Source organism: Triticum dicoccoides, chromosome 7B (genome assembly GCF_002162155.2).
Source record: "Triticum dicoccoides isolate Atlit2015 ecotype Zavitan chromosome 7B, WEW_v2.0, whole genome shotgun sequence".
Lineage (NCBI taxonomy): Eukaryota > Viridiplantae > Streptophyta > Magnoliopsida > Poales > Poaceae > Triticum > Triticum dicoccoides.
The window spans coordinates 439,435,303-439,446,879 of NC_041393.1; positions in this window are offsets into that span (position 1 = coordinate 439,435,303).

Genomic DNA, 11,577 nt, shown 5'->3' on the forward strand with positions numbered 1-11,577 from the left:
CATGAGTAGGGCAATTGCGAATCATTAATTTCATTCTTTCCCAAGATTGGGTAACATGCTCATGATCAAGTTGTTTAAAATTCATAATATCGTTCCTAAGCGAGATGATCTTAGCGGGAGGAAAATACTTAGAGATAAAAGCATATTTGCACTTGTTCCAAGAATCAATACTATTTTTAGGCAAAGACAAAAACCAAACTTTAGCACGATCTCTAAGTGAAAACGGAAATAACTTCAATTTAACAATATCATTATCTGTATCTTTTTTCTTTTCCGTCTCACACAAATCAACAAAGTTGTTTAGATGGGTAGCGACATCTTCACTAGGAAGGCCGGAGAATTGATCTTTCATAACAAGATTCAACAAAGCAGCATTGATTTCACAAGACTCAACATCATTAAAAGGAGCAACCAGAGTACTAAGGAAATCATTATTATTGGTATTGGAGAACTCACACAATTTGGTATTATCTTGCACCATGGCAACAAGTAATCCAACACACAAGCAAACAGAAAAAGGCAAGCGAAAGAGAGGGGAAGAAGAAGGCGAGCGGAAAAGAGAGGAGATTGGGAAAGAGAGGGCAAATAAAACGGCAAGGGTGAAGTGGGGGAGAGGAAAACGAGAGGCAAATGGCAAATAATGTAAATGCGAGGGAGATAAGTTTGTGATGGGTACTTAGTATGTCTTGACTTGAGCGAAGACCTCCCCGGCAACGGCGCCAGAAATCCTTCTTGCTACGTCTTGAGCTTGCGTTGGTTTTCCTTTAAGAGGAAAGGGTGATGCAGCACAGTAGCGTAAGTATTTCCCTCAGTTTTTGAGAACCAAGGTATCAATCCAGTAGGAGGCTCGTCACAAGTCCCAGGAACCTACACAAACAAACAAAGAACTCGCAACCAACACGATAAAGGGGTTGTCAATCCCTTCACGGCCACTTGCGAAAGTGAGATCTGATATAGATAATATGATAAGATAAATATATTTTTGGTATTTTATAATATAGATGCAGAAAATAAAGATGCAAATAAAAGTAGATTAAAATCTTATATGATAAAGGATAGACCTGGGGGCCATAGGTTTCACTAGAGGCTTCTCTCAAGATAGCATAAGTATTACGGTGGGTAAACAAATTACTGTCGAGCAATTGATAGAAAAGCGAATAATTATGAGATTATCTAGGCATGATCATGTATATAGGCATCACGTCCGTGACAAGTAGACCAACTCCTACCTGCATCTACTACTGTTACTCCACACATCGACCGCTATCCAGCATGCATCTAGAGTATTAAGTTCATAAGAACAGAGTAACACATTAAGAAAGATGACATGATGTAGAGGGATAAACTCAAGCAATATGATATAAACCCCATCTTCTTATCCTCGATGGCAACAATACAATACGTGCCTTGCAACCCTTTCTGTCACTGGGTAAGGACACCGCAAGATTGAACCCAAAGCTAAGCACTTCTCCCATGGCAAGAAAGATCAATCTAGTAGGCCAAACCAAACCGATAATTCAAAGAGACTTGCAAATATAACTCAATCATACATAAAAGAATTCAGAGAAGATTCAAATATTATTCATATATAAACTTGATCATAAACCCACAATTCATCGGATCTTGACAAACACACCGCAAAAAGAGTTTACATCAAATAGATCTCCCCAAGAGAGGGGGAGAACATTGTATTGAGATCCAAAAAGAGAGAAGAAGCCATCTAGCTAATAACTATGGACCCGAAGGTCTGTGGTAAACTACTCACAACTCATCGGAAGGGCTATGGTGTTTATGTAGAAGCCCTCCATGGTGGATTCCCCCTCCGGCAGAACGTCGGCGACGGCTCCAAGATGGGATCTCGCGGATACAGAAGGTTACGGTGGCGGAAATATTTCTTTGGTGGCTCCCTGGATGTTTTCGGGGTATGTAGGCTTATATAGGAGGAAGAAGTACGTCGGTGGCTGAGGGAGTCCCAGATTAGGGGGTGTCCGGATAGCCGGGCTACCATCATCGGCCGAACTATCATCGGCCGGACTATCATCATCGACCGGACTCCAAGACTATGAAGATACAAGATTGAAGACTTCGTCTCGTGTCCGAATGGGACTTTCCTTGGCGTGGAAGGCAAGATTGGCGATACGGATACGTAGATCTCCTACCATTGTAACCGACTCTATGTAACCCTAGCCCTCTCCGGTGTCTATATAAACCGGATGGCTCTAGTCCGTAGGACAACAACAACCATTACAATCATACCATAGGCTAGCTTCTAGGGTTTAGCCTCCTTGATCTCGTGGTAGATCCACTCTTGTAAACATCCACAATATCAATATCAATCAAGCAGGACGTAGGGTTTTATCTCCCGCCTAAGAGAAAAGGCATTGCCCCTCTATCGCCTCCTCAGGCACACCGAACACTTCGAGTGGACGGATGCTGCCACTACCGGACTCGAAAAAATAAAGGCCATATTGGCAACGAATCCGGTCCTGGCTGCGCCCAACCTGGGCGAACCTATGTTGTTATACATCGCGGCAACACATCAAGTAGTAAGAGCGGTGCTTGTCGTAGAACGAGAGACAGAAGGGCATAAATTCCCTCTTCAAAAACCAGTGTACTACGTATCCACTGTTTTAACCCCCTGCAAGTCCCGTTACCCGCACTATCAAAAGATAGCGTATGCGGTGTTCATGGCATCACGGAAGCTCCGACACTACTTTCAAGAGTGTTCGATAACAGTGGCCTCCGAAGTACCCCTTAATGACATTATAAATAACCGTGACGCAACGGGCAGGATTGCAAAATGGGCCATTGAGCTCTTACCATTCGACATAACTTACAAACCCCGGCGAGCTATAAAGTCGCAAGTTTTGGCTGACTTTGTCGCTGAGTGGACTGAAGCTGAACTCCCTAAAGAGTACGGCAGATACTCCAATTGGGTTATGCATTTCGACGGCTCCAAAATGCTGGCCGGATTGGGGGCCGGCATCGTACTAACGTCCCCAACCGGGGACAGAGTCCAATATGTACTTCAGATAATGTACACGGACTCCAACAACGCAGCCGAATATGAGGCCTTCTTACATGGCCTCCGGATGGCAATCTCCATGGGCATCCAACGCCTAGAGGTGCGCGGGGACTCAAACCTCGCAATATCCCAAGTAAATGGAGATTTTGACGCCAAGGATCCAAAAATGGCAGCCTATCACAACGCCGTCCTTAAAATGTCAGCTCGGTTCGAAGGACTTGAATTCCACCACGTAGCCAGAGATAACAACCAAGCGGCCGACGTATTGGCACGCATCGGCGCAAAACGTGACGCTGTCCCTCCAAATATCTTCCTGGAACGGCTGTTCAAGCCATCCGTACTATGGGAAGAGGAGTCCGGAAATAACAAACCGGAGGTAGCGGCAGAACAATCTGACATAACCGGCGATCCAGCCGATGAAACAACACCCTCAGCTCACGACATAATGGCAGTAATCGCCCCATGGACAGAGCCGTTCCTAGCCTACTTGCTTAGGCAGGAACTCCCCGAAGACCATAATGAGGCCCGCTGCGTAGTCCGGCGATCTAAAGCCTACAAGGTCCATGAGGGAGAACTCTATAAGAAAAGCACAACCGGAGTCCTTCAAAGGTGTATCTCCGAAGAGGAAGGGCGAGACCTTCTGGCTGAAATTCACGCCGGACTAGGAGGACACCACGCCGCAGCCCGGGCCCTTGTAGGAAAGGCATTCCGTACAGGATTTTATTGGCCGACGGCCTGGGCAGATGCTCAGGACTTAGTCCAAAGATGCGTCGGTTGTCAGCTCTTTGCTAATCAGAGCCACATGCCACCCACCGCCCTCAAAACTATACCCATTACCTGGCCGTTCGCGGTCTGGGGGCTTGACATGGTTGGACCACTTAAAGGGGGAACCCACAAGCAAAGGTACCTATTGGTCATGGTGGATAAATTCACCAAATGGATAGAGGCCAAGCCAGTTAAAACGGCAGAGTCCGGACTAGTGATAGACTTTATATCCGGGGTAGTACACCGTTATGGTGTTCCCCACAACATCATCACCGATAACGGCACGAACTTCACGGCCGATGAGGTTAAATCATGGTGCAAAAATATGGGCATCAAGCTCAATTACGCTTCAGTCTATCATCCTCAAACCAACGGTTAAGTGGAACGAGCAAATGGTCTAATAATGAGCGGCATCAAACCCAGACTAGTGCGGTCCCTTATGAAATCTGACACGCACTGGGTAGAGGAGCTCGACTCCGTACTCTAGGGGCTGCGGACAACGCCTCACCGTACTACCGGATTCACACCATTTTTTATGGTATACGGCGCAGAAGCAGTTTTGTCCTGCGACATAATTCATGACTCACCTCGAGTGCGCATGTACGAAGAAAGAGAAGCCGAGTTGGATCGGCAGGACAGCTTGGACGCATTGGAGGAAGAACGCGACGTCGCCAAGGCTCGTTCCGCATTCTATCAGCAGCAGGCTCGAAGATACCAAAGCAGAGAAGTACGGGCCAAGACTTACAACGTTGGCGAACTAGTTCTACGCCTGCCGGACAAGAAAAAGGACAAGCTCAAGCCCAAATGGGAAGGCCCCTCCATCATCGATAAAGTCTTGACCGGCGGAGGATACCGTCTACGAAATGCGTCGGATAACCGGCTCGAGCCGAACCCATGGAACGCAGCCCGCCTCCGAAGATTCTATGCCTAGCGCTGGACTAAGAGTTCGTCCCTTTCCCCCCGTCCGATTTTTTTTACTTCAGCTGCCTTTTGTTTATCTTTTTCTTCTCAACCCTATTCATTAAAGCCTTAAAAGGCCTACTTGCGCATCGATCGCACGCAATTGATGTGCTATCCGCACTCATTATACCTGGGGGCTTCTTTACCAGAAGCTTAATTATAAGGGCTTCATGCCCAGCACATGTGTCAAGCCTCCAGATGTACCTTTTATTCACCATTATATGCATCGATATGACTTAAGTTTTGGCCAAGCTGGGTTGCTTGGCTCCTGTGCTTACCCCTACGTTCCTGATTGTTCGGCTAGGAGGTAAAGGGAGCACCTCTGCGATTGTTACTGCCGGGTCCGCCGGATGTGTACCTCAGACTGGGTGAAGCCGAAAGCTAGCATTCTTAAGGGAATATTCGGTCGGTGACTTAAAAGATGATTTTTTATCCACTTATTTATCTGCCCCCAGATATTTTTCTGCTTTTTTCGCAGTCCGGACATGCACTTTAGGGCATGCCACCCCCAGAGGAAAGGAACCCTTAACGGAACTATTCTCCCTGTAAGATGTTTCTTACTACCCATGTAATATAACATAACTAGTTGGGCACTTGTCTGATAAAGCACTAATGACCCCTACGCCTGGTCTCCATGCATACCTCGGTTGTTTCATAACCGAGAAGGTATTCGGACACACTCCGGACTCTAGGGTCCCGAGGTCGAAGCGAAAAGGTCAGCAAAGACAAACGATCTACAATCCAGCTAGAAGGCATTCTACATGTCATTTTATAATACATTGTCAAATCGACTGATTGTATTCTTCCTCAATCCCGTCTAACAGGTTGTCTAATTTACAGTCCTGTTGGGAAAATTTAGCGGCCAACTCTACTTGGCCGTATACTAAACTCACAGGGATCTCCTTCCCATTGGGCCCCACAGGTCCGACTTCGGCCATGTGGTTGGGATCCGCCTTCTTGTACCGCGTCTTTACCATGGCCCAGGCCTCCCTGGCACCTTGGCGGCAGGCCGAAATCTTCCATAAATGGAAGCGCTGCCGCACTCCCTGAAGCTTCTCCGCAAGCTCCCCAAGACCCTCGGGTAAGGAGAAGGCTAGCCATAAAGCCTGGATGACGCCGCTCATTGCCTGCCGAACTCGTTCGATCAGTTGCAACAATTCGGGAAGTTGATCACCCGTTGATACAGGCATCTCCTCCGCATGGCGACCTGTGAGCATACCTGCAGACATATTATGTCAAATTGACTTCCTCGCAAAACTCTTCTTTTCAAAGGAGTTCGCTCAAGCACTTACTATAGATGCCGCGACGAAGCCGCTGATTCTCCTTAACGGAGCCCGACAGCTCGGCCCGAACACCTTTCAGCTCTTCTCCAAGCTGGGCATGGGCATCCTGGAGCTTGTTCCTTTCATGCTGCACCTTATGCAGCACCCTCTCGCCGGCCTTTAGTTGGCGCAGAAGTTCTTGCCTGTCCGGATCTTGTCCGGCAGCACCCACAACGTCATTTTTTAGACTTGCGCAAAGGCCAAACGCTACTTATCTTTCTAAAATAACGCGTTACCAGGAGAGGTCCCTGTGTTTCCTCCTGCGCCACAGAGTGCGGCCTCAAGTTGGGCCTTGCACTCTTGTAGCTCCTGAGACAGTTGGGTATTCTTCTCGGTAAGATCCTACGTTTCATATGATCCTTAAATCAGTTAATATAACTACTTTAAGTCTCGGGGGCTACTGGCATATATAACTATTAAATTCTCTTAGCCGTATGTCTTTTACATACTGCTCCGTGGCTCTGGTAAAACCATCTTGAGCAGCACGAAGGTGCGCGTCCCCCGCATTAAAGGCATTCAACGCCTCGGGGGAGAAGCACGCGTCACGAAATACTGTCCGGCGGCGCCTGAGATTCATGGCACTCTCCACCTCAGACTTGGTGGCGGACAGTCTGTCGGCGTCCTCCGTCGGAGGAACGTCCGGCTCGCGCCTTGCGCTTGCCTCCCCCTCCAGACCAGGTGCTGGAGCCTGGCTGGTAGAGGTTGGATTGGCAACCTCCACGCCCGCAGTCCGGTGGGCTCTTTTTTCCCTACAAAAGTCATGAGCCCTCAAACGCTTCCTAGGAACGTTGCTCTAAATAATGAATTGTGAGCTACACCTTTGCGGCGACATTTCAGTCCGCGCCGCGCTCCTCTTCCGCCTACTGGTCCGGACTGGCCTTTGTTGGTCAGCCACCGCGGGCTCGGCTTCTCGCCCTAGGGGCGCCTCTTGCACAACGCCATCATATACGGTGGTCAGAAATAAGCAAGGAAGGAATGACGGTGTCAGGACTTTGGTCGCAATCACCTGGGAAGCCGGATATAGTCCGGGATAGTCGGCCGTGATGGCGACCAAAGCATTGTCCATGCTGAGCTGGTGGAACACCCCGTCGATTAGCTCCACCTTTATGTCCGGATCCTCTTTGGAGGCCGGATCCCGGGATCTCTCTGGATCCTTGGGTTGCGGAGCTGGACTTAGCATGTCCTCCACGATCCGGCGCAGTTCCTGCATCGAAAGAAGAACACAATATAAGAAACTTAAGTTTCAAAAAGCATGGGTCGGGCACGCAGAGTGTTCGCCTACCCAAGGCCGGGGATTATTCATGGAGAACCCATTTAACGGGTTCGTCCGAAGGAAATCCTCCTTCTCCCCCTTATACAGGCCGGACAGGATCGTCACCAGGTCTTCGACCGAATCCGGCCCTTTGCGGCCATGACGGGCGGCATCGTCCTCCCTGTTGAAATCCCACATGGGGTGGCCCCTGTATTGTAGTGGCTGCACCCCCCACATAATGCATGTTGCCATGACTCCAATCATGGTCAACCCGGAATGGGCCAGTAACCTTATTCGGCCCCTCAAATAATGGACGCTCTTGTTTTCCTCCAGTTGGGGGCTCCGCGGACGCCAACTAAGGCGTTTCTTCAGAGGAGCATTGCTGAACTCCGGAAGGCCGATCCGAACAGGGTCCGGCAGCGGAGCGTCTTCTATATAAAACCATTCCGAAGGCCAGTCTTCGTACGCCTTCTTAGGAGTTCCGGATGGATATCCGGTCCCGGCAATGCGCCATATTTCGGCGCCGGCCACTTGATATATGGACCCCTCGTGAGAGCAGGGTACAAGGCAGAACAACCTCTTCCACAGTGCGAAATGGGGCTCGACGCCCAGGAATAGCTCACAAAGAGCTATGTAACCCGCAATATGCAGGATTGAGGCGGGCGTGAGGTGATGAAGCTGGAGTCCGTAGAACTCCGGGAGCCCGCGGAGGAATGGATGTACAGGAAATCCGAGCCCCCTTATCAGATAGGGGACGAAGCATACCCGCTCCCCTTTGTTGGGACTTGGGGTAACCTCCGCTTGCTTCCCACCTTTGTAGGTGGCCAGCCCGGCTCGAACCGGAACCATAAAGACCGGAGGGAGATATCCCCCCGCTTGGAGCTTCACCAGCTCATTGTGCGGAACAGAGCATCTCCTCCAATCTCCTGGCAAAGGGCTGGGAGCGCGAGAAGAGGAGCCGCGTTGACGGTCCATGATGGAATGGATTCTTGGTCGAAAGCGCTCCGATGAGTATTTGCGGGAGGAAGATGGTGATTTGGATCTGGATTCTTGCCTCCCTTATAGGCAGATTATTCGCACAACTAGGGGGTAAAACATAAAAGACACCCTGGCTTTTCACATTCGCGCGACGCGTGGAAGAAGGCCATTATTGGGCATGGAAGCCAAGATGTGCAACATTGATGAGGAAGCCGGACACTGTTTGGCAGGTACGTAGAACTTGAAGGAGAACCCGCCTTGCAACGCCAAAGACTACACACATGCTGGACTTATCGTCATTGAAGCCTGGTTCGGGGGCTACTGAGGGAGTCCCGGATTAGGGGGTGTCCGGATAGCCGGACTACCATCATTGGCCAAACTATCATCGGCCGGACTATCATCATCGACCGGACTCCAAGACTATGAAGATACAAGATTGAAGACTTCGTCCCGTGTCCGGATGGGACTTTCCTTGGCGTGGAAGGCAAGCTTGGCGATACGGATACGTAGATCTCCTACCATTGTAACCGACTCTATGTAACCCTAGCCCTCTCCCGTGTCTATATAAACTGGATGGCTCTAGTCCGTAGGACAACAACAACCATTACAATCATACCATAGGCTAGCTTCTAGGGTTTAGCCTCCTTGATCTCGTGGTAGATCCACTCTTGTAAACATCCACAATATCAATATCAATCAAGCAGGACGTAGGGTTTTACCTCCATCAAGAGGGCCCAAACCTGGGTAAAACATCGCGTCCCTTGTCTCCTGTTACCATCCGCCTAGACGCACAGTTCGAGACCCCCTACCCGAGATCCGCCGGTTTTGACACCGACAGTGGCCGCCCGAGGGGTCCACGAGACAGGGGGGCGTGCCCAGGAGGGGTGGGCCGTCCTATCTCATGGCCGCCTCGGCTGCTTCTTGGCTTGCACTCCAAGTCCTTCGGATCACGTTCGTTCCAAAAATCACGCTCCCAAAGGTTTCATTCCGTTTGGACTCCGTTTGATATTCCTTTTCTTCGAAATACTGAAATAGGCAAACAAAACAGCAATACGGGCTGGGCCTCCGGTTAGTAGGTTAGTCCCAAAAAATGATATAATTGTGTAAAATAAATCCCATAAGCATCCAAAACAGGTAATATAATAGCATGGAACAATAAAAAATTATATAGGTTGGAGACGTATCAGCTGCCAGCCCACCAGCTAGGCAGGCACATACGTGTTAACAAGAGGCTTCCAGGCCAACTCAACGAGTGCCTACATGGTGGCATGCAAATCTTCGTGAAGGCCCTACCACCGCGCCATCTCAGCAGTCTGCCAGCCTACATGGCACCACACGCCCCACTGGCATGGACGCATGTCGGAGCGAGGTGGAGCGGCGACGGATGGGACGGGGGCTGGTTTCTGTCCCTGATAAAGTGAGGGGGACACCTAAGGGGCGCATTAAATGCGTCTTGTCCCGTAATGGCTAGTGATAAGGTTAGCCACTATACACCGTTGCCACCTCCTGTGTGCCACTATGGCGATCCCCTTGACTATAAAAGGAGGCCCAAGGCATACTGGAGAGGGATTCAGACCTCTTAGCAAGTTACACATCGTAGCTAGCTTAAGAACTCCAAGAACACTCAAATAAACACTATATCAGGACTAGGGTATTACGCACGTCGCGACCCGAACCTGGGTAAACGATCTGTGTGCTTGACTGGCTATTGATCCCGCTCTTCTCACAACCCCGTGTCCTGCAACCGTAGTAGGGATTCTTGTGATCCCATAGGTGTAGTTTCCACCGACATCTTTGGCGCGCCAGGTAGGGGGCGCAGCTGAGAGAATCTGGTACAGTAGTTAGTTCAGTAGTTCTTTGTCGTCATGGCTCCCAAGAGGAAGACGACGATAGCGATCAGCTCATCCGGAGCAAGACTGCCTATGTCTATGCAGGCGAGCAGCGGGGCCGTCGCGTAAAGAACCCGGGGCACGACCCGCGAACACCCGCATCGCTCTGGCAGCCAGACCCTGGCGAGCGGTGTCGCTCGTGAGTGAGACGATGAGCCGTGCGCCGCCAGATCCAAAGATGGGGTTGTGCCCCCCGTAGGCGGTGCGGGGCCCTCCAGAGCCGTCACCGTGCCACCTGGTGGTGGCGCAGCAACCTCCAAGATACCCACGCTGGTGCCTACGACGTGCTCCTCCCAAGTTGTGCGCGAAGAGCAACGTCACCACATTGGTGACCCCGGGCGCCGCCGTGGAAAGAGCACTGTGCACCATTCGTGGGACGAAGAAGGCCAGCATGCACGCTGGAGCGCTGGCGGAAATGGCGTATGACCGCAGGACCGTGATAGAGCTCCTTCTAACGTGGTTAGAGGTTAGAGCGCATCACGGTCCACGCAACTTTCATCGCCGCCCACGCCAGCAGAAGCTTTGGCACGCGACCAGCTGCTCCTCGATTTTCCTCCTGCTGTGGAGAAGCTCGACGAATGGAGAGCCACCGTCCGGAGCCTTGTCGGCATCGCAAACAGAGATGAGCCGCAGCCAGCAGCACCCGTAGACCGACGCTCCGTCGAGCCACCGCATCCCAATGGAGGAAGGGCTGGGGTTGATGTAGACACGATGCACTCTCCTCCCGCACGCCAGCCACCGTCGGTCCGTCGTGATGACGTTTGTGACAACATGTCCATAGCATCGTCCGACCCACGGACCCACCGCAATCAGCGCCAAGTTGTTCGGGAACGAGCCCATGAAGATGCTTGGACCACCATCGAGCGCCGGCGCGATGCGCCTCCAGTCAGATAGGCGGGTAGGATCCACTATGGACCACCCGACACCGGGAGGCTACGGTGGCCTACCCTATGAGGTGGGTTGCCCAACCTTTACCCATGAGCTACGACAGTTCCAGTGGCCCTCTCACCGCACGTTCAAGCCCGACGTTGGCGAGAAGTACAATGGCAAGAATCACCCGTCAGAGTTCCTCAGCATCTACACCATCGCGATGCAAGCTGCTGGAGCCCAGACGACAAGGTGCTTGCCAATTACTTCCCTTTGGCACTCAAGCCCAATGTCATGTCATGGTTGATGCATTTTCCGGTGGATTACATTTCTTCTTTGTCGGATCTATGTCATAAGTTTGTTGGCGCCTTCACTCGAGGCCATCAAGCTCATGGCCAGGCGAGTGATTTGCATATCATTCCCCAAAAGGAAGGCGAAAGCCTGCACAAGTACATCCAGAGGTTTAGCCGGGTGCATTACAACATCCCAGACGTTCACCCCGCCGCCGTGATCAGCGCG